Source organism: Hemiscyllium ocellatum, chromosome 43 (genome assembly GCF_020745735.1).
Source record: "Hemiscyllium ocellatum isolate sHemOce1 chromosome 43, sHemOce1.pat.X.cur, whole genome shotgun sequence".
Taxonomy (NCBI): domain Eukaryota; kingdom Metazoa; phylum Chordata; class Chondrichthyes; order Orectolobiformes; family Hemiscylliidae; genus Hemiscyllium; species Hemiscyllium ocellatum.
Window position 1 is genome coordinate 34,628,076 of NC_083443.1, and position 24,645 is coordinate 34,652,720.

Sequence of the window (24,645 nt, forward strand, 5' to 3'; positions counted from 1 at the left end):
ACCCATCCAAATGCCTCTTAAATGTTGCAATTGTACCAGCTTCCACCACTTCCTCAGGCAGCTCATTCCATACACGCACCAGCCTCTGCATGAAAAAGTTGCCCCTTAGGTCTCTTTTATATCTTTCCCCTCTCACCCTAAACCTATGCCCTCTAATTCTGGACTCCCCGATCCCAGTGAAAAGACTTTGTCTATTTATCCTATCCATGCCCCTCATAATTTTGTAAACCTCTGTAAGGTCACCTCTCAGCCTCCGGTGCTCCAGGGAAAACAGCCCCAGCCTGTTCAGCCTCTCCCTGTAGCTCAAATCCCCCAACCCTGGCAACATCCTTGTAAATCTTTTCTGAACCCTTTCAAGGTTCACAACATCTTTCCGATAGGAAGGAGACCAGAATTGCATGCAATGTTCCAACAGTGGCCTAACCAATGTCCTGTACAGCTACAACATGACCTCACAACTACTGTACTCGATATCTAAAAAATGGAGAACATTCATTAACACTTAATATGTCAGTTTTTGTTTTGGAGAACAGTTGCAGCTGAATCTAAAATAGTTACATACCCATCTCACTCAATTCAATTTTCACCTCATCTGCACCATGCTTTAAAAACAGTGCACAGTTTAAACACTTGTACTTTTTTATGCTCAGACACTAAAATGTTTTCTTTTGATGCCTGACATGTTGCAAGAATAATGTCCAGAAGGGAATTTTCTGTCCACATAATTGCTTGTCAAACATTTGTTTCTGGAAGCTGGGATAATGAAGTACTAAGAGACTTGGAAGGACGGTATCACCTGAGAAAACAGAAACAACACAATCCAGAAACCTGACACACTGAATACTAAATGTTCCTTGTAGATTGTGCAATTGAGTGACCAACCTAATCATAAACAGAAGTTGCCAAACACTGGATTTGCCGAAAATGATGTTCTGTGATTAACAGGTTGTGTGTTAGTTACAGGATTGACACTGTAACATTAATGTATTTTCATTTTGTTATTGATTTATTGGATGTTGGCATCAACGAGTAGGCCAGGTGTTCAGTGCTGGGCATCCCGAACTGCTCTGGAGAGGGTGGCTGTGAGCTGCTCTCTCATGTGCTAGTCTGTGTGGAATAGGGAATTCACAATGCTGTTAACAAAGGAGTATTAACTAATTAATAAGTGTCAAAGATCAAATATTGCCCAACAGGGTAAGTAGCCAATATGTTTTTAATTTAAAAACTTGCCACCACATCACCTGCTTGACAAACTACATAAAGATCAAAATCTTTTGATACTCACCACCCAAATCACCCAGTTAACAAATTAATTCACACAACTCGTTAAAAACATTAACTAAAGCAAATTGCTGGAAAAACCTCAGCAGGTCTGGCAGTGTCTATGGAGTGAAATTGGAGTTAACGCTCACTGTTTTGAAGAAGGGTCCCCAGACTTGAAACAGTAACCCTGCTTTCTCACCACAGATGCTGCCAGACCTGTCTGTTTCTGATTTCCAGCATCTGCAGTTCTTTCGGTTTTTTTGTTTAGTTAAAATCATTGGGGCAGGGCTGCCATTGCCTGGCCAGAGCAATGCAGCCACAATAGAAATACTAGTGCTTCCAAATAAACCTGATGGGACTATAACCGGTGTTGTGTGATTTTTAACTTGGTACACCTCAGTCTGACACCGGCACCACCACATAATAAACATAAAGGAAGAACAGGAATAGTGGACTGGATTAAATCAAGAAACTCAGGTCTGCTTTTCTAGTCTACCTGTTTGTACAGCTATGGCTCATGTTCAGGGCAAATGAGACTTGAACCTGGGCTTCCTGGCTCAGAAGTACATCAGGGATCTCTGTTCTCCAATCTCTTCATAAGGGGTGAATGATTTGTTAAAGGGTTCCTTGCTTCTGACCTACTCTGACCTCGTAGTCATGATTTGGAGATGCCGGTGTTAGACTGGGGTATACAAAGTTAAAAATCACACAACAGGTTATAGTCTAACAGGTTTAATTGGTGCTTCCAATTAAACCTGTTGGACTATAACCTGGTGTGTGTGATTTTGAACTTTGTACTCTGACCTACACAGTGTTCATAGGGTTAGTCCAGTTCAGTTTCTACTCCATGGTAACCCCCAACTGTGGATAATGAGTGATCACTGATGGTAATGCCATTGAATGAAGATGTTCGTGACCCGGCTCTTGTGTGGTGTGACTGTTGTCACTTGTCACCCAGCTGCTGCAATTGGATGTGGACTGCTTCTTAAGAACATAAGAAATAGAAACAGGAATAGGTTATCTGACCCCTCAAAACCACCCCAAGGTCATGGATGATATGCCTCAAGCCTCATCTTCTCTTTTGCACAGCTCGTTATAGCCCTCACTTCCTTGATATTTCAAAAATCTATCTACCCCCGTTTAAGTATTTCTGTGATAACTCTGAGAGACTATTCGGGGCATTCACAATCCTCTGGGAGAAGAAATTGCTTCGTATCTCAGTTTTAAATGAGTGTTCACATGTTTTGTAATTGTGTCCCCGGGTTCCACACTCGTAGAAACCATTTCTCTAAAAGAGACCTTAGGGGCAACTTTTACACGCAGAGGGTGGTACGTGTATGGAATGAGCTGCCAGAGGAAGTGGTGGAGGCTGGTACAATGACAACATTCAAAAGGCATCTGGATGAGTATATGAATAGGAAAGGTCCTATCAATTTAGAGGAATATGGGCCAAGTGCTGGCAAATGGGACTAGATTAGTTTAGAATATTTGGTCAGCATGGGCGAGTTGGGCTGAGTGGTCTGTTTCTGTGCTGTACATCTGTATGACTCTAAGACCATCAGAATCTTGTGTGTTTCAATAAGATCATCTCTCTTTCTTCTAAGCTCTATTGAATGCAAGGTCCAAACCTATTTAGCCATTCTTGCTAATCAATTCATTCGTCCCAGAAATTAGCCTAGTGAATCTTTCTTAAATACAGGAACTAAAATTGTACATAGTACCCTACCAGCACCCTGTACAATTGTAACAAGGCTTCTCTATTTTTAAACTCTAACCCTCTAACAATGAGGGCCAAGATCCCATTTCCTTCTTAACTTGCAAGCTAACCTTGTTTTGTTTCATGCACAAGAACATCTCGATCCCTCAAAATTTCAAGTAAATTGGCTTTGAAATGGTATATTTGAGAAAGAAATGCTGAACTTGTACAACAAGGATACAGGACCTCTCCCAGTCAATACCAGACTTACACCAAACTCTGAACGATTACTTTGCAGTATTGTGGTGGGACTGTTCAGGTGGTTTGTAAAGGGAATGGTTATGACCAAGAGATCAGAATATAAAAAGAGCTCAAAGTTTAGATTGCTAATAATGAATACCTAGGAGTGATTACAGGATGGTCAAAATAAGACAAAACCTCTGTAATGGCCCAGAAAATTCTGATGTTTTTTACTTAATGAGGTCACGTACGGGATACATATATATTTTAGTTTGCTTTTGTGTCTCATTATTGGGGTGTTTGACAGCTGTGTTTGAGGAGACTGAAAACACATTGTGCACATAATGTTGAGCGCTGCCTTCACTGGGACATAATCACTGTGTTTCTAATTTGAAATCAGGGACTGCTGATTATGTCAGTCTGTCAACTTTAGTCAGGGGCTATAATCACATGTTTCAAGTTTCATTCATAACAACAGTGGGCATATATTTAGAAAGAGCTTGCTTGCCAAACAGCCTCAGCTATTTACAACAGATTAGAGATCATCATGAAACTTCCTGAAACGTGATTATTTGGATTTCTGTGCACATTTGTGAATGTTCCACAGTTAACTAGTGCATGGTGTTATAGGTGAGATACCAGCACGGGGAGAAGATTGACTAATTAGCAGGAAGCAGCAAACTGAGATAAGTTTTGTAATAATGGATCATACAGGGATTAGTGCTTCAGCTTTAACTATGAATGATCTATGCAAATTTGTTTTTCAAATTTATATTAATGGGATGTGGCTACTGTTGACTGGTCCAGCTTTTACTGCCCTCCCTAGCTGTCCCCTTGACAAGGTGGGGGTGAGCTGCCTTCTCGAACTGCTGCAGTCCACGTGCTGTCGGTTGACCCTCAATGCCGTGAGGGAGGGAGTTCCAGGATTTTGACCCAGCGACAATGAAGGTTTGACAATAGATTGTTGGCCAGGACATGTAGTGGATGGAATCCAAACGCAATTGACTCCTATGCTCCTATCCAAATAGTGCCACAAGTTCTTTCATGCACAGCACAGTGAGCAGATGTGGCTTTGTTTTACCATCTGATCTGAAAGGTGGCACCTTTGACAGTGCAGCACTGCTTCGGTACTGCATGGAAGTTGCAGCCTAAATTCTGTACCTGCCTCTGTGCCAGGGATTTTCTGAGTCTGGGGAATGAGTAGCATCAAGCCAGACAGGAAACCTGCGAAGAATAAGAGATGCATCACCTTGTTTCTATTCAAGATGACAAAGTCTTTTGAAAACTACACTGCAAGCTGATCTATAGAATCAGAGCCTTGGAATCTTTATTTATGAAGGATAGCCCCAGGCTTTGTGAAGTCTACTCGGGAATAATCTGCTCAGTTTTGATGACCGAGCCATAAAATGGTACAGTGCACTGGAAAAGCTGAAGAAAAGAAACAAGATCCATTCTAAACATGAAAAGGATGAACTACAAGGAAAGATCAGAGAAGGACAATCTGTATCATCTAAAGAAGGAATTAATAAGACAATTTAGATGAAGTATTAAATAGATTAGATAAGGTAAACTCTGTGCATTGCTTTAAAGTCTGTAGGACCATAGAGGACATTCATTTTAAATAATTGAGAAGTCAATTTAAAGTAGATATTAAAAGCCAGTGCCTTTTCCCAACAGGTTGTTGATGTTCAGAACAATTTGACAGGCACAGGGCAGAGAGAAAAAAAACATTCATAATCCACTTGATGCTGCATTGATAGCACTAGGATAGAGGAGAGAGAATTGCAGTGGGTCAGATAAAAATTTCTTTGATTGTGCATGACATCATTGACTGTCACTCACCAATGAGAGAGTTCCATGGCACTATCCAAAAGCCAGAATCTACGCCCTGCTTTATTAGTTACCTGCTTACAGCTTGGATTTCCAGTTGAAAGTTTACATGGACACTTTGAATGTTAAATATTGATATAATCCAATGATCAAACTAAAATAACAATTAGAAACTGCATCCAGAAAGTGTCCATGTGCACACCATTTTTAATAATATATCTGGATTTACAGAAAAATTGTGTAAAGCATGCATTACTTCCGTGATGCTTAATTTCTTTGTTTTGGTGGTCAGTCCCATAGGAACATGGAGCAGGAGTATATCATACAGCAATGATTAGGCAAAATAATGAATGTCACATATATAATACATATTCACTTGTTATTTTATAATGGCTTTGATTTTTACACTGCAAGATTTACTGTGACAGTTTAGTTAATTGCAGATTAGCAGTTGATTTATAAAAGTTCTAGTTGTTTTGCCCTTCGGAAATCAGACTTTTCATCTTGTTCATTCACAAGATGTGGGCATCTTTGGCTGGGCCAGCATTTATTGCCCACCCCGAGTTATCCTTGAGAAGGTGGTGGTGAACTGACATCTTGAATCACTGGAGTTCATTTTCTCTCGGTAGACCCTCAATGCCATGAGGGAGGACTTTCAGGGACTTTGATCTAGTATCGCTGAAGGAATGCAGATATATTTCCAAGTCAGGATGGTGAGTAAGCTTGGGGGAAACTTGCAGATAGTGTTCACATGTATCTACTGCCCTTATTCTTCGAGACTGTAGAGGTTGTGGATTTGAAATATTCTATCTAAGGAGCTTTGGTGAATTTCTGCAGTGCATCATTTCACTTTTCACAATCATTGGACATCTCAAAGGGTTTGACAGTCAATTAAACTCTTCAGATATACATTCGCTGTCGTGATGTTGGAAATTTAGCAGCTAAGTCTGCAAAAGCAAACCTGCATAAACTGCACTGTGATAACAACCAGGCAATTTATTCTTGTGGCATTGATTAGAGGGTGACATCTGGCCAAGTTACTGGAGATAAAGCCCATGGTCTTCCTTCAAATTGTGCCATGGGATCTATTATGTCCATCTGAGTGAGTAATGGGAATTTGACTTAATGTTTCATTCACACAATGGCATCTCCATCAGTGCAGAGGTTCTTCAATATTGCATTACAATGACACCCTTGATTTTTATGAACAAGTTCTAAAGTCAAACTTGAACCAACAACGTTATGGCTCTGAGGCAAGAGTTCAACCATCTGATCTCTAAATGGCACCCAAAAGATCATTCCTTCTTAATCTCTCCCCTTTACCTGAGGCGTGGTGACCCTCAGGTTAAACCACCACCAATGTCTCTCTCTAATGAGACAACAACCCAGTAAGATAATGGTGACTTTAGTTTTAGTAAAACAGTAACTTTGTCACTCTTCTAAATGAGTGTTCATTCCTCTGTTTCAGGGGAAGCACAAGTAATTAAAAAAAAGCATTATTTTATGACACGAGTTTTTAGTCAGAGGTCCCACAGTATGTAGACACTATCTGGCCGAAGGTGACTTTACACTTAACATATATATGTGGTCCTGTGAAAGCAGCATTCTGACACTCCATCCACACACTGCTCTCTCTGTTGAAAGATACTCATTTAAAGGTAATAGGAGAGACTGTTCTCAGGGGAATCCATGACACACAGGTGATGGGTTGTTAGCCTCATGTAGCATCTTCATTCACCATGTGGAAGGGCCTGTGCAGAAAGGGAGGTTTAGTTGTGTGGAGTATATATTCTTCCTTTTGTTGGACAGGGGTCAGTTCCTGTAGTGTTGTGAGTCTATTTTGTTCTTGCTTTGACTTGCTTCAAAAGCAAAAAGCTGATTTTGGGCAGTCTGGCACCAACCAACCCTGCCTGACAAAGTATGATTGTACTGCAGCCTGTTAGAATGATGGATGTGATATGAAAGTGATGTGGGGGTCAGAGGAGAAAGCCCAGTGGTACAAATACTATTTGCACCAAAGGACGTGCAGCCTTGTCTGCTCAGACAGCATTAGTTTCAAGCCTCACAGCTTTGCTTACAACACTTTCCACGTATAGATTTAAACTTGATGATATTGTAGTTGGAAGTTCTCGAAGGTAATACAATGCCTGGTTTGTTTCATTGAAGCAACGTATTTTCTGTGGATGTGTTCTAATATTTGATTGCCACATGCTTTGCTGTTATCTTGCTGGGCTCCATGATGAGCAACCTCACTGAAGCAAGAGAAGAGGAGAGGAGCATGTCACAGCAGCCAGGCTCCACTGAGCGCTCAGAGTGCTCCTTCCCTCCCACTCAGCTAACAGCAATCTCTCATACCATTGCTGGAGTCGTGTCTGTCCACTTTAGGATTAGGTCCTTAGAAATTAATCCATTTGGAAGTTCAGCAGGGTTGTCTTTACCCAGAGCGGGATGGGAATGTGAAGCTCACTGCCAAGGGAGCAGTTGTGGTGAATAGCATTGACGCATTGGATGTGAAACATGATAGATCCATGAGAGGGAGGTGCATACTGATGGGGTACATGGAGATGTATGGGGAGTAGAAACACTGGCACTGACCAGTTGGACTGAATGGCCTTTTACTGAGCCATAACTTTGATCATTTCTTCTGCACTTAATTGCCAACAAAATATTAATCACTTTTGTATCTGAACCAAAATAAAGTTTCTGACTTTATTTTTCTCCATCCTTCTGAGTTTAGCCTTCTGTTTACTTGAGGCTTGTCATCAGTGCTCAGTATAAAGCAAAACTAATGAAAACAAATGTTTTTTTTTAACAAAACTATCACTTTCTGTTGATGTTTCTCAGTATTTATACTCGACCAATAAGTTTCACATCAGTGACAGTTGACCAGAACTGGAGACTATATTTATTGCCTCTAGCTCTTGACTCCCAAAAATAAAACATCACCTTTATGACTATCGCAAAAAATCCTTCCATAATCTTAAAGACATACATTAGGTCACCTGAAGCCAGAGTTTCCTAAAGTGGAGGTCACAATTCCAAATGGGATCATGAGCTGAAATATTTAGACTGCAAACTCCAAAGCAGCAGTGGTCAATGAGGGGCTTCTTTCAGACTCTCTCAGGTCTTCTGTCCCCCATCCCTCTCTCAGTTTTCACCAAGAGGTTGTGATGGGGCCTCGGTGGGAGGAGCGCTGCTCAATGCCTACTCTTTGCTGAAGGAAAGAGCTGTAACCCTTCATGATTAATATATTGTCTCAGGTCTTGTGTCATAATGTGAATTAATTCTGTACCTTCTCTTGTTACAATATGGCAGCCAGAACCGTGGGCTAGACCCCAGCTGGTTGTGCTGGGGTGCCTGTTCTTTTTTTCTGCCATGCTGTTTTTTTCAGTGATCAGCAGCTGTGAAGTGAGCACTCCTGTTATTCCACATCCCTGACACCGTTATCATCAATCGCTCTACTTTCGCATTCCAGTCCATTGACTGGACCTAGTGACAGTTGAGTTGCAATTAGATTTCCTGTGGAGAATGGAATGGCAAATGTAATCTCGTTGTTCTTAAATCTGTACTTTCAACAAGTATAAAGCTTGTTCAAACATTGCCTTACTTGTCAGAAAATTGCATTGGTTGAGACTATCACTAATTAGAAACTTGCTGTAAAGTATTCATTGCACTTTCTACTCACTTAAGTTCTCAATTCAGAAGCTTGCTGTGACGAAAATGGCCACCATATTTGGCTACATTGCACATCAAAGTGATCCATGAAATGTGAAATGCTTAGAGGCATGTCTGAGGGACTTGATAAGGTTTTATATGAGTATGATTCTCAAATTGCACATTGCTTTCGCATTGCCATTACTCTTTAATTTTCTAACTTCTGATCATCAAATGATCAGTCCTGAGGAGGTGACTGTATCATACAACTTGCTTTAAAATGTATGTATACAATAGGACTTCACAGCAAAGTATTGAGAGGGATTTATCTTCCAGTCAGTGAGGAATGGGGACTGAAGGAGTGGGGTCTGTCCTCAGGACCCAGCATGTGATTTCACAGCTAGTTCAACACAACATCAACGCTATTCATGGTGCAGGCTACTGAGCCATTTCTTGGCTGTGGTTAGTGAGTAACTTGGAAAAAAGATGAAAAACTGAAAGAACTGCAGATATTGAAAATCAGAAACAAAAACAGAAGTTACTGGAAAAGCTCAGCAGGTCTGGCAGCATCTGTGCAGAGAAATCAAAATTAGCGTTTTAGGTCCAGTTATCCTGAGGAAGGGTCTCCAGACCTGAAAGGTTAACTCCAATTTCTCTTCAAAGATGCAGCAGGACCTGCTGAGCTTTTCCAGCAACTTCTGTTTTTGTTTGAAAAAAGGTTGTAGTTAGTCAATTCTGTAAGTTTTGCTTATTCATTTAAGTGGAGTCAACTGGATATCAAAATAAAATGACTTCAGGATTAGCACAGTGAGGAGAGTGCAATGCAGGTTTGTAGAAATTTAAGTTATCCATCGGACAGTAAAAGTGAAGTTGCAAACATCACACCAACACTGTTTGCGTCTCAGGAATCCCCACAACATCACTGATCAAAAGACTCAGCTGCTCACTCCTTTCCAAATGAAGCCTAGGTTTTTAAAAAAAAACTCAACTGATGTAACATTGCTTCTCTGAGGTAAAGACGAGTGAAACAGGGAAGTGCTGGATCACTCCAAACTGAGGAGTTGGAGGTGGAAAACTCATCGTTTATGTTTTGTTCTAACGAATAATACTGTCAGCAAGAAGTAAAGATGATGCCCCATGATCCAACTTTCAGATAATGTGAAATCATTAATATATTCTGCAGTTACATGAAACCTGTGCAGTTTGCAATAATACATTGTCCAGGGTGTTATACACTAACAATGCACAATACACAAGGGACCTCTGCACTTTGGGTATCAAAGAGACCTCTATATAAAAAAAACAATAAAATACTCAGTAGAATAAGTTATTACTAGTGCATTGGTGACCTCTGTACAACAACAGAGGAACTTAAAATACCAGACTGCACATTACACCGTAGGTGGTATATGTTAGGATTACATTGTACTGTCACCTCTATATAGTACACAGCAGAGGGTTTACCATACTGCACAGTGCTTTATAAATAATATACAAGCTGTTCATGAAACTTTTGCTTCCAAAGTGAAAATTGTCCAGGTTAAAGGTCAGTTAGCATTTTTTTTGGTAACTGCCGTGTTTTCCAATGCTTTGATTAATGAAGTTCATCATTTGTGATGTCACTACCCATGTCCTTGTCTTTCTCTGTCTCTCCCTTCTCATTGGCTGATGCAAGGAGTTGAGGATGTTGTCCATTACTTCTATGATAAAGTGTGGTATGGTACAATGCAATCTAATCACTGCTGACTGCATGCTGCATGTGTGACATAACCCTGCATGCACAAACCTGTAGGCCGTTTCAGAGCTGTTTGATGAAATGGCTGGCTGTAATCTGTGTGTACACGTTAAATATATATTCGCTGAAATTCACTGTGTGCTCCAACCTGCTACTGCAGGTTCTACATCAGAGCATTCTATATTCTGAGCCTACAAAGGATGTGGAGACATCACAACAGAGCACTTCAAATAGAAGCAATTGACATTGAAAATAAAATGTGTTAATGTGCATCATATCCATTATCACGCAGTGAATTAAGGCATTTGTTTAGCATCTGCTCAGTTGAGGAGTGTGAACCACACATGTTTATGAAGATGTCTAATTTTCTCAACTGTTATCTTATCAGTCAGTTATGTATTTCCATTATATTCTCATATAATGTATACTGACCGTGAGACTATATAATACTCCAATTTCCCAGCTCTGATTTTCTCATCCATTTGAAGTCTTCAGCCCTTTTTTAGCAATCAGTTCCATAGCACAAGAAGCAGGATAAATGCACAACATTGTTAAGTATCGAGTTGGCGATATTTCAAACTGTGAATCTGAAAGATGTTCAGGGCCATTTTTATCTTCACTGATCAGGGAGTGGCAAAGGTCACCCAACATTATTGACATGGAATTTCAATCTCCATAGGAAGGGAGGGTGATCACGGAGTTATTTTTATAGGTTACCTTTCTATCCCTTATACCCTCCCAAATAACGAGGATGGAGACTAACCTATTTGAGAATTCAGAATAAGGTCCCGGAAAATTCTCTCTGGCCTTCTGCAGGGTTTCTGTAGAATGAAAATTCATAAAGTTTAATTTTTTAAAAATCGAAATCTTGCCTCTAGATGCCCATAAATGAAGTTATATTGTAAGTGCATTGATGATGTGATACAGGGTTGCCCTGAACTATGGTCTGCAGTCACAAACAACCCACCAGGACCCAATGAACTGGGAGATACGTTCACAGCTCATTACTAGAGTTCCCATTATTGACAATTACATTACCTCATTGAGCAGGACAATAGGCCTGGGGAAAAAAAATGTAATATGAAAGTTTGTTGTTGTTTTGAAATGTTTTAATTTTTTTTAATTGATGTTTTATTTGAAACAGCAGTTTTAAATAAAGCTAAGGATAAGAGGAAGATTTTAGATTAGATTACTTACAGTGTGGAAACAGGCCCTTCGGCCCAACAAGTCCACACTGACCCACTGAAGCGCAACCCTCCCATACATTTACCCTTTTACCTAACACTATGGGCAATTTAGCATGGCCAATTCACCTGACCCGCACATCTTTGGACTGTGGGAGGAAACCCACGCAGACACGGGGAGAATGTGCAAACTCCACACAGTCAGACGCCTGAGTCGGGAATTGAACCCGGGTCTCAGGCGCTGTGAGGCAGCAGTGCTAACCACTGCTAACCAGCCCAAGTGAAGAGCTGCTCCTCCAATCAGAAGGCCTTTCTCTCCCATGTGCGTAGATGGTGAGCCTGTCAGTGATTGGAGGACCCCAGAGGGGAGAAGAGGCCTGGGCCCCCGAGATGCCCTGATTCTCTAGGAGCACTAACTCCCAGAGCCCCAAGAGGCCCAAGTTTCCAATTCTTAAGGCCTGAAGCCACAAGTGGCCTGAGGCCTAGGGCCAGAGCAGTGAGTCTGCAGCCAGATTTGGTGATGGGAGGCTTTCAGGGAGACTGTGATTTTGGAAGGAAGGGCACAGGATGAGGGTGACACCATGGGGTGAAAAGCAATGAGAGTGATGTGGTGGAGAGAACCTGCCCACCAGGCCGAGACAGTGGTGAGAAGAATGATGAGCTGCTAGGTCACTGCTGATTTTTCTTGTATTCCATTTTTATAAAGGGAATCAAATTTTAACAAGTTCTATTTAAATCTCTCCAGAAACTAAAAGCACGTCCACTTTCATATCAACATGAAATGTTTGCTGATGAGGTAAAACTGTGAGTAAATTTTTGGAATGCAAAGTCCTGTGGAATATTTTCTTGAAGTTAAAGAGAATCAAAGAAAGACAGAGGGAGGGAGAGAGTTCAGAGGCAGAGGGACTGGGAGGTATAGAGGGCAGGATGCGAGATTGAGAAAGTGCGATAACAAGGTAGGAGTTGTTGCCAAGGTAAGAGTCTCTCTCTCTCTCTCTCTCAATCACTCACTCAGTCTCTCTCTCTCTCTCTCTCTCTCTCTCACTCTCACTCTCACTCTCACTCACACTCACTCACACACACACACACACACACACACACACACACACACACACACAGTCTCTCTCTGTCTGTCTGTCTGTCTCTATCTCCCTCTCAGTCTCTCTCTGTCTGTCTGTCTGTCTCTATCTCACTCTCTCTCTCTCTCTCTCTCTCTGTATCTATCTTGTGCTGTTTCTTAACTAAAAAGACAAAAGTTGACTTTATTATTCAGCTTTACAATATTTTAAGGTCATATCTATTAATTGCTCATTTAAATGTTTAACTTATTGCTATTGCATTTGTTTTGGTGGAATTCATGTTTACTATTGTGGCAACGCTTCTCTTTCTGAAATTTGCTCATTGGTCCCCAGAGGAAAATTGAATTTTAAATGTGCAATAAGGTTGGCTTCCTCTGGTATAGTGAATAAAGTTTGATATTTTTATGTTTCTCATTGGAGACATTATGTCAAAGGTATAGAAGGTATTTCAGGTTAATTCTTCATGTCATGCTTGAAGATGTCCTTATCTCTGGCCCTGTGGTAAAACCACTTTTACTCAACAGTTGCTCAACAGAGCCCACACTGCTTTCCGTCTCTTTCTTGCAAGGTTATGCATCATCAAAGCCCAGTATAAAAGGAGCATCATAGAGCCATACAGCATGGAAACAGATCCTTCGGTTCCCACCAGTCCACGCCACCAGGTTCCCAAACTGAACTAGTCCCGCCAGCTTATATTTAGCCATATCTCTCCAAACCTTTTCTATTCATATTCTTCTCTTAATGTCTTTTAAATGTTGTAACTGTATCTGCATCCACCACTTCCTGTGTAGTTCACTGCATGCACGAACCACCCTCTGTGTGAACAAGTTGCCCCTCAGGTCCTCCTCAACCCTTTCTCCTCTCAGCTTGAAAATCTGCCCCGAGTTTTGAACTCACCCACACTAAGGAAAAGAGCCTTGCTATTCACCTTTATCCGTGCCCCTCATGATTTTATAGATCTCTATCAGGTCACCTTTCAATCTCCAGTGCTTCAGTGAAGAAAGTCCCTGCCTGTGCAGGCTATTTTTATGTAACGCAAACCCTTCATTCCTGGCAACATCCTGGTAAATGTTTTTTGAACCCTGTCCAATTTAATAATATTTTTCCAATAAAGAGCAACCGGGACTGCACACAGTATTCCAGAAGAGGCCTCACCAACATCCTGTACAACCTCAACATGACGTCCCAACTCCTATACTCAATGGTCTGAGCAATGAGGGCAAGCTTGCTAAATGCCGCCTTAACCACCTGACCTCTGATGCAAATTTAACAGCATTTGAGAAAGGCCTGCAGCTTTCCCCAAAGAATGACACAACTTAACCACACTGCTGTTAAACAACATACTTGCTACAAAATCTGCAGGCCATTCAGAACCACACTGACCTATGCCCTTTTTCCCTGTCAGAGTCACACCCCTGCACTCCCCAGTGCTCATCCTCAACCTTTGTTTTACAACTGAGCTCCTTCAAAGCCACTGCTTGTTTTAGTTGTGATTTTAGCTTCTCTCCCCTAATTTCTTGTCTCTTCCTCCCACCTTGACTGTTCCTCTTACCCTGCCACCACCACTCCCATAAGTCTTTGCAGCTTTTGTGGCAAACAGAACACTCTCTGTAAATGACTTATCCTTATTTGCAGATTGGGTTCCAGAGCAAAACTTCTGAGATGGCTCCAAAATTCAAGTTAACAAAGAGACCGTTTTTGTATGTACACGGTACATGGAGAGAACAGTACAATTCTTTCCTTCCATATTTTCTCAAGGTCGTGGATGCTCCACATCTCAGTCAGCCATCAGGGATTTACAGAAGCAGTTAGAAATGGTTTAGAAATGCTAAACTGCTGTTCCTTACCAGAGATTAAAATTGGGAATTGGTAATTTGAAGTAATGTGTAGATAAGGCCCAAAAATGATATTCACTTTTATTATTGCATATCATTAATATTTCCATCAATAATTAGCAAACAGAAAACCCAGCAGATAGCAAAATCAGAAACCTTCAGAATAAAAGGTCCAAACCCACAAAGACAAATCCATCTTCTGGATGTGAATTAAGCAGTGTATATTTGTAACATTCTCTGCTCTTACACCAGAAATACCAACTAAACAGAAGGAGATGCATGTGCATCCTAACCTAGGGGTGGAATCTAGCAGTTCCTGACAGATGTAGAGATTTCAAAAACCACCCAACTTTAACTTTTATGGGAGTACAGTGCTGTAAAAGTCTGCATTTAATGGAAATTAAGTTATATTCCATGACATAGGGTATGTTTCAAGATTATCAAAATATTTGAGTTTCTGGTATCGCAGTGTTGATTATTTGTCCATATTTAGAGTGGTGATATTGTCAGCATACTAGCATAAGGTCAGAGTTGCTTTGAAAATGTAATTTGTCCATTAAAGCACCCTCATCTGATATTATATAATTTTTAATACAACATTATTTTCAGCCTTCACAATTCAGTTGATAAAAGGCAGACATCTGTTTGCTGAGTAGATTCGTTTTCTCAGTGCAGGGAGCTTCTTACCACTGAGCAGTGGGGATCAACAGGCTGTTAATTTACTGGATCGGGTTCAGAATGGATGGAGCGTAACTGTCTGTTGGTTTTATTTCAGTATGTAAATGCTTGTTTACATTGTCTCTGCTGTGATCCTATCTCTGTGCAGACCTCTCTGACATCTCCAAGACTGACGGCAGTGAACTTTACACAAAAAGCAAATTGACAATAACAGAATATAAACAAATTAACAGCCTGTGTTTTATTGGCTTATTTCTTATTTTGTAGGTTTTGACTGATTAGGATTGAGCAGTTGATTGTGATTATTTTTAATATAATACTGTGCAAAGCAGTTAGTACCATTCAAAGACAGTTATCCCAACCAGATGACACAGTTCTAACAAGCTAGTGGCAATTGTAACCTTCATCCTCCAATGTATCAATTGGAATTCTTCAAGAGTATGTTTCCATCAAATTTATCCCCCCCAGACTGAGAGGCACTGAGAACATTGTCATGAAAAAGCATGTTTCACCATCTTTAAGAAATAGCTGACATTCATGCGTCGAAACACCATCTGATCACACCGACTGGAACCCAACAGTTAAGCAAGAAGAATATACGGGAGGAGGCTGAGCAGGAAGAGGAGTAGACTGAGTCTGTGATGGGAAAGACTCAGATTGAACAAATAACCTTTGGTAGCATCAGGTTGTACCGTCCTGTATTTAAAAAGAAAACCTAAGGGAAATCTGAAACAAAAACAGAATGTATAGACATTGACTGTCAGTGTTTGAGATTAATTTTTCAGCTGTTTGTACCCCTCAATTGAGATGCAAATATAAAGACATCATAAAGGTATTTCAGAATATCAGGTCAACACATTAAGAATGACCACTTTAAGAATGTCAGAATTCAGATCCATAGTGAGACTGCCATAAACAGTTATCCATTAAATTGTTTTCAGTGTAAAAATTCTCAAGAGGCTAAATCTGGCATCTGCAATAGCTGTTGTCACTAAACCATCTGCTTATGAGCAGCAAAGGCTTATGTTCCTAGTGTGATCATGAGGAATTAAGCTGCTCCGAACTCCTTATAAACAATAAGATCTTACAGCACTTGTTCTGATTGCCTGTTATTTGTGTTTATCCTTGACTTAAGTACAATAGTCAGGGAGTGTTTGTTTTTCAATAACAACAATAGCTTTAATTTTTCATTTTAAGAGAGAAACCTCCAGGAGCTATCTAAAACAGAGAAGCAGTGGTGAGCAGTGAGCAGAATGGAAAAGATAGTGACCAACAAAGGCATGGTCAGAGGATGTTTTAAAAGCAAGCAGGGAGATCATGAGGGGTGTGCAGATAGAGATACTCTGTCTGCAAGAAGGACCAACCAAGGGAGTAGAGGCAGTTGTGCCTTTGGGGTCTGTGTCCTGCAGATTGTGTGCAGGAATGTACAGAAGCAGGGGAACCATGAGAAAAACGCTGAAATGTTGCCATGGAAGATAAAGGGATGACTCGTATATTGAGGTCAAGTCACAGATCCATTATCGAGTTAAAGCTGTTTTCCTTCAGGGAGAGACCTGAGAGGATCAGGGCGATAATCTCGTTAAAGCAATTGAGTTTACTGAGAAAGGATTCCCTGATTAATGTAGCTGCCCAGAATACAAGTGACAAAACCCATTCTTAATCATCCCATTAAAAAGTTGAAGCCTGCACCATTTTCCACTGTACTAGTATGGATGTAATACACAACATTGTGATGTTCATTACACTGACTGTCCTATTCCACTGACCTTACATTCACACCCTACACAGACTTGTCTCTCCTTATCTTTTGCTACTTGTGCAAGTCTTCCTCCAGCAAGGATGTCGGATATTTATTGCATGAGAGAGTGGCAGGAATTCGGGTTTGCAATCAGAGTTTATTGGATGACATTTGAAATGTGACATTTGAAGTATGAGAAGCATCTTCAGAATTGTTTATAAATGAACTGATTCTCCCAAGGTAGTGTTCATGGATATCCCTGAGTGCAGCTAGAATGTTTACCTCTCCTGTCATTACGGCTGAATGCTCACTGCCAGGGGAAGTCAGTTGTGGAACTTTGTAGAATTATTAATCTTTCTCCTTGGATAACAGTATTCATGATGTTTTCCAGTATTACAGAATTGGTGAAGGGCAGTTCAGAGATTTAATAGATTTCCTATATATATCCGATATTATTACATTTTTGAGTGTAGTTCCGACAGATGTCATATCAATAAAGCAAAAATAACCATTGAAAAATGAGTAGGTTTTTCTTCCCTGCACTGTCTATCTAATGATATTATAATGCACTAGAAATGAAAACTAAAGAAATTTTACTAAACCTGTTAATTAGACAGGTGAGATGAAACTTTGAGTACTGTGTGCATTCCAATTGTCACATTATAAAAAGGGAACAGACTGAAGAGACAGCAAACACAGTTTACAGAGATCTTAGTGGAAATCCAAGGGTTCACATTTCAGGGAAAGAGTGACAGGCTGGGTCTCTTTTCTGTTGAGAAAAGACTGAGGATTGATCTATTAGGAATATTTGAAATTAAATAAGATTTTGGTAGAGTTGATGCAGAGTTATTCCATCAATATGTAATAGACATATCCAATGAGGAATACAGGAGAAGGTGTAGTCATAGTGTGAATGTGGAAGTTACTAACGCACAAACTGGTTGAAGTAAATAGTCTAAATGTGGAAGTGGAGATGAGATAAACACGTGAGGAGAGGAGGGAATAAAGGCTATTGAGGATAGATTTGGATAAGGAAAGATGAGCAGATTCTCAAATATCAAGTGGACTAGATGGGCCAAATGGCCTATTTCTGTGTTGTATATCCCCTGTAAGCTGGGGAAATCTTAAACAGTAATGAGTCCCTAGTTGTCCTCATGATGTGCCTATTTAACATTTGTTTAGAGGACTTACCTGAGCGATAACCTTAATGGTGGAGCCTAGAGACTTCTGGCACAGTGGTAGTGTCCCTACCTCTAGGTTAGAAAGTCTAGATTTACGTCCTGCCTGTCTTGGAGGTGTTTCAGAACATGTCTGAACAGGTTGACTAAAATGACTAAGGGTGTAATCTTGGTTAGCAGATAAACAATACTGATTTTGACCCAAGTCTCAAATATCATATTCACAATAACCCAAAACGTCATTAGGGTGGTTATTAGTTCATGCTGAAGTTAATGTCATCATCATCGTAGGTTTCCAAATTTACCAAGAATTGGAGAACTGTACAGATCACCAGGAGCAGCAATGCTTGTTCTTCATCCCTTTGAGGGGTCTAGAGTATGGGCAGCCTGAGTTAGTAGAGACACCACAATCAAACTTATAATAACAAATTGTTAGACTTCAATAATATGAATGTCATACAGATATTGACAATGTCTGCTCACTAATTTCAGAGAAAGGATCACAGAACTTGATACAATGTCTTTAAACATTGTTTTACCTGTGCAACCAATTCTAACATCATTTGCATTTATGAATCAAACACTTGAGAATAATTGCTTGAGGTGTTACAGTATTCTTTGATCACAGTTTGGGAGGAGTCTGTGGGTGAACTGAAATTTTCTGCAGCCTCATTTATGATGAGTGAAATGTTAAATCTTTTAACAGTTGGAAACATTAATATGGATCTTGCAATGTGATCTGTATTGTGTCGGCTGTACTAGAGTGTGTGATCCTATTGACATCTGAAGCAATACCTTCCTCATTCATCCGGGAATGTCTATGTGTCAAAAAAAATAGAATAACCTGAAAACATGGTCATGGGTCTTTGCAATTTGGTTACTTTAGCCTTGGCATAGGGATCATTGTAGCTGTAGACACTGATGGTGTAGTGATGATCAGTGACTGGTGTGGTAATCTGGTCTTCCCATACAATCAGAGAAGGTCACCACAGAAGAGGAGACCGTTTGTCCTTTTGCTCGTGCTAGCTCTTTTCACATGCTTCCTTTCTCTTTACTCATATCTCTGCATTTTCTTTCTTTTTTAAGTATGCAATTCTGTTTTGACGATTATTGAATCTACCCCCACTGTCCGTCAGGCAACTTTCTGAATCAGTATTCCAGGTCACAGCAGCCCACTATGTCACACTTATTTTCTGGATGTTGTCTCTGATACTTTGGCCAGTTCTATTAAACCTGATATCCTCTCGTTACCTCCAGCTGTGATAGCATTTGATCCATATTCATTGGGAATCTTCCCATATTGACTGGGTATCATACTCTCTCAATGTTCGCTTTCAAACAGTAGAGATGAAAGACATTCTTTCCATATCATGGTAAAAAAATAGCAATTTTTGCTTCTGCTGAAGTCTAGAATTTTAATCAGGAGATAGTTTTTAAACTGGAATAACCTTTAATTATTAAAACTCCTGGCAAAGGTGGTCACCTCTCAGCTGTTCTCCAAGAGAAGAGTCAGAAATAATACAACACCACCTTATAATCCAGCAAGTTTAAGACCAACGCATCAACTATTTGACTGGCCACTTCTTTTGAGACCCTAGAGTGAAATTCATCAGAATCTGGGGACTAAATGTCCAATATCCTTCAATATTTTAGATTCTATTCAAAGCCAGCTTGGAGCCACATCTCAGTTATGGCTAGTAGATCGTACTATTTATTTCAATTTGGATTCAAATACAGGGCCTTAAGTTTTGTTTTTATGTGTCTGTAATCTCTAGCTATTGCTGATGATTAGCTCTTAGATCTCTATTCCTTGTCACTTCTGGTCATTGTCTGGTTATCATTTCTCACATTAATTGATATACATAAATGATCTGGAAGAGGGCATTAGTGGTCTGATCAGTAGGTTTGCAGATGACACAAAGATTGGTGGAGTAGCAGAAAGCATAGGGGACTGCCAAAGAATACAGGAGAACATAGATAGACTGGAGAGTTGGGTGGAGAAGTGGCAGGTGGAGTTTAATCCAGGCAAATGTGAGTGATGCATTTTGGGAAGTCTAATTCTGGAGCGAATTATACTGTAAATGGAAGAGCTTTGGGAAAAGTTGATGAGCAGAGAGATCTGGGAGTGCAGGTCTGTTGTACCCTGAAGGTGGCTGCACAAGTGGATAGAGTGGTCAAGAAGACATGTGGTATGCTTGCCTTCATCAGACGGGGTATTGAGTATAAGAGCTGGCAGGTCATATTAAAATTGTACATGACTTTAGTTTGACCGCATTTGGAACGCTGTGTACAATTCTGGTCGCCACATTACCTAAATGATGTAGACGCTTTGTAGAGGGTGCAGAGAAGGTTTAATAGGATGTTGCCTGGTATGGACGGTGCTAGCTATGAAGAGAGGTTGAGTAGGTTAGGATTGTTTTAGAACAAAGAACAAAGAAAATTTACAGCCCAGGAACGGGTCCTTCAGCCCTCCAAGCCTGAGCCGATCCAGATGTACGGTCTAAACCTGTCGGTCAATTCCTAAGCATTTGTATCCCTCTGCTCCCCACCTACTCATGCATCTGTCCAGGTGAATCTACCGTGTCTGTCTCTACCGCCTCTGCTGGCAACACGTTCCAAATGCCCACCACCCTGTGTGTGAAGTACTTACCACGTGTATCCCCCTTAAACTTTCCACCTCTCACCTTGAAAGCATGACCTCTCATTACTGAATCCTTCACCCTGGGAAAAGCTTATCTCTATCCACCCTGTCTATACCCTTCATGATTTTGTAGACCTCAATCAGATCCCCCCTCAATCTCCTTTTTTCTAATGAAAACAAACCTGACCTACTCAACCTCTCTTCATAGCTAGCACCTTCCATACCAGGCAACATCCTCGTAAACCTTCTCCGCACCCTCTCCAAAGCGCCCACATCCTTTTTGGCAATGTGGCGACCAGAACTGTACACAGTATTCTAAATGCGACCGAACCAATGTCTTGTACAATTTTAACATGACTTGCCAGCTCTTATACTCATTACCCCATCCAATGAAGGCAAGCATACTATATGCCTTCTTGACCACTCTATCCACCTGTGCAGCAAACTTCAAGGTACAATGGACCTGCACTCCCAGATCTCTCTGCCCATCAACTTTTCCCAAGGCTCTTCCGTTCTTTGTAAAATTTCATTAGAAAAAAGGAGATTGAGGGGGGACCTGACTGAGGTCTACAAAATCATGAAGGGTATAAATAGGGTGGATAGAGATAAGCTTTTTCCCAGGGTGAGGGATTCAATAACAAGAGGTCACGCGTTCAAGGTGAGAGGAGGTCAGTTTAAGGGGGATACAAGCGGAAAGTACTTCACGCAGAAGGTCGTGGATGTCTGGAACACGTTGCCAGCAGAGGTGATAGAGGCAGGCACAGTCGATTCACTTAAGGTGCATCTGGACAGATGCATGAGTAGGTGGGGAGCAGAGAGATACAGATGCTTAGGAGTTGGGCAGTAGGTTGAGACAGTGGATTTGGATCGGCTCAGGCTTGGAGGGTGTAGGGCCTGTTCCTGGGCTATAAATTTTTTTTGTTCTTTGTACACCAGAAATGCACAAATTTGGTCCTTGCCCCCACGATTTAGTTTAAAACCCACTCTACTTCACGAGTTAATTGTTTTGCAACAAGACAATCCCAGCACAGTTCGGGTGCAGCCATCCCACCAGCCCAGATCCCACTTTCCCTGGTATTGGTGCTGATGCCCTACATTTTGGAAACCACTTCTTCCACACCAGTCTTTCTGCCACATTGATTTGAGTTTCCAGGAATGTGGCTCAGTGGTCAGCACCACTGCCTCTCAGCACCAGGGACCCATGTTCAGTTCCCGTCTCGGGCAACTGTCTGTGTGGAGTTTGTGTGCACATTCTCCCCGTGTCTGCATGGGTTTCCTCGGGGCCCTCTGGCTTCCTCCAGAGATGTGCAGGTTAGGTGGATTTAGCAGCGCTAAATTGCCAAGAGTGTCTAGGGATGTGTGGATTGGGTGGATTAGCCATGGGAAATGCAGAGTTTCAGGGATAGGGTAGGGGATGGGTCTGGGTAGGATGCTATTCAGAGGGTCACTGCAGACTGCATGGAGCCGAATGGCCTGCTTCCATACTGTAGGGATTCTATGATGCACTTGCTTCTGTTGTATGTACAAAGCTGATAGTGTTAAATCCCTTTGTATTGAGAAAAATGGCCACTGCAAATAGTGTCCTCCTGTAAGATGTGCAGGAGTATTTATTCTGAATTTCGCACACTTGAAGATGATGTACAGCACAAGGGTGGGGGTAGACCCTGGAGAAGGAAGAGATTGTGGGGAGAGGAATTATGTAGCAGCTGTGCTGTCAGAATGTTTGGAGTTTGTCTGATGGATTTATACACTTCTGCTGGTTTGGTTCTTCCTGTCTGAGAGGCAGAGCCAATGTTTCTGTCAAATTTGGTCTCAGAGCCAAATTGGAAAATTCTAATTTAGGAACTTTGCACTGATCGACAGCAATCCTTTTTAGTTCAGTTTTAACAATATACATGGTCCCAAAGTTGATTAGCCGCGCTCTCAGAATGTTTCTTTGTGATATTTTCAATCCACCATTTCCTCAGTAAAGTGCTAATATTAAAATTGTTCAAACTTTGTCTCTCATTAGTTAGTAGCATATTAGTGATGTTGGTGATGCCTAAAGTGTAACTATAAAACATCTTACACACTTTGATAGATAAAGCAAATAATCCATGCTATTCCAGGGACTCTGACCCAGCCACTCTTCAGTCTGTTACAATAAAACAAGGAACACCATGCAATATTCAGTCATAAATAAGCAAATGTTCATAGACCTGGGATCCCTTGACAGATTTGCCTCAGTACAAGTTAATAGAAAAGCAGAATTCAATGTAAAGAGAGCTATTAATGCTGGAACCCTGCATTAAAACAGCAAATGCTGGAAATATACAGCAAACCTGCCAGGTGAGCCCTGAGGAGAGGAGGTAGGTTAACGTTGCAGCTCTAGCCCTTTGTGTGGATTGAGCAAGCCTTTGACCAGAAGCATTAACCTCTCTCTTCTCTTGACAGCTGCTGTCAGATCAGCAGCACATTTCCAAGATGAAGTTGAAAGTGCACTCTGTAGTTTGGCAAATACTACACCACAGAAAATGTCTTTGACTGGAGTTTTTTTGGATCAATCCAACTCACTTCATCAAGTATTTTAATACAAATGGAATGCTCAAAACATTATTTCTAATTTACGCTAGACAGGTATTCATTGTCCATTCCTAAATGTCCTGAGGGCAGTTAAGGAGCAACCACATTGCTGTGTTTCTGGAGTCGCTTGTAGACCAGACCAGCTAAGGACAGGTTTCCTTCCCTAAAGGACATTAGTGAACCAGATTAGCAAATTCCGGTGATCAATAATGGTTCCATAGTCATCATTAGACTCTTTAATTCCAGATTTTTATTGAATTCAAATTCTACCAGTTTCCAGGCCAGGACGCAAACCTAGGTTGTCAGAGTATTACCTGGATCTCTGTATTAATACTCTATCAATGACATCACTAGGCCATCACTATGGGCCCTGTGGAAATTGTTGCTTTGGCTAATAAGTACAAAGTAACAACTCCCGTTGATATGATTAAGAAGAAGTAAGTTATGCCTACAGAGAAATAGTCTCAGAATTATTGGAGTCTTCTACACTCCTACCTAAATTCTCAGTCAGAAATCACAGACAAATTTGTTCATTTCTGTTGATGTAATCATGGAATTGGCTTGAAGAAGGGCTTATGCCCGAAACGTCGATTCTCCTGCTCCTTGGATGCTGCCTGACCTGCTGCACTTTTCCAGCAACACATTTTCAGCTCTGATCTCCAGCATCTGCAGTCCTCACTTTCTCCTCGGGAATTGGCTTGCACAATATAATTCCAAGGTTCAATCTGAGCCCTGGTGTCTCCTCTTCCCTGACAATATCAAATGATTCTGAAATGTTCCACTGTGCCAAATTGATTAGAAATCAAAACTCGTAGAATCATAGAATCTCTAGAGTGTGGAAGCAGGCCATTCAGCCCATCAAGTCCCTCCGAAGAGCATTGCACCCAGACCTATCCCTGTAACCTTGCACTTGCCATGGCTAATCCACCTAGTCTGCATATCCCTTGACATTCTAGGCAATTTAGCATGGCCAACCCACCCTAACCTGCACATCTTTGGACTGTGGGAGGAAAATGGAGCACCCGGAGAAAACCCAGACAGACACGGGGAGAATATACAAACTCCACACAGACAGTCACCTGAAGCTGGAATTGAACCCAGGTCCCTGGCGCTGTGAGGCAGCAGTGCTAACCACTGAGCCACTTCTTCTGGGAACTCAAATCAATTTATACGTTACAAAAGAATTTTAAGCTAAGATTTTAACTTAATGTATCAAAGTATGAAAAGAGAGTGATACAATTTCTCCCAACCCAAAACTGTGAATTTACAAGCATCTTCTGATCTACAGATTTCCCTGATATGAAGCAATTAGCCTCAAATTAACCTTGGAGG

The 24,645-nt window shown here is 41.0% G+C and overlaps 1 protein-coding gene across 2 annotated transcripts in view; it reads left to right on the top strand.

The window, feature by feature from the left end:
- Nucleotides 1-24,645, top strand: part of LOC132834988 (serine-rich coiled-coil domain-containing protein 2-like) — a 636,764-nt gene that overhangs the window by 609,824 nt on the left and 2,295 nt on the right. The window lies entirely within an intron of this gene.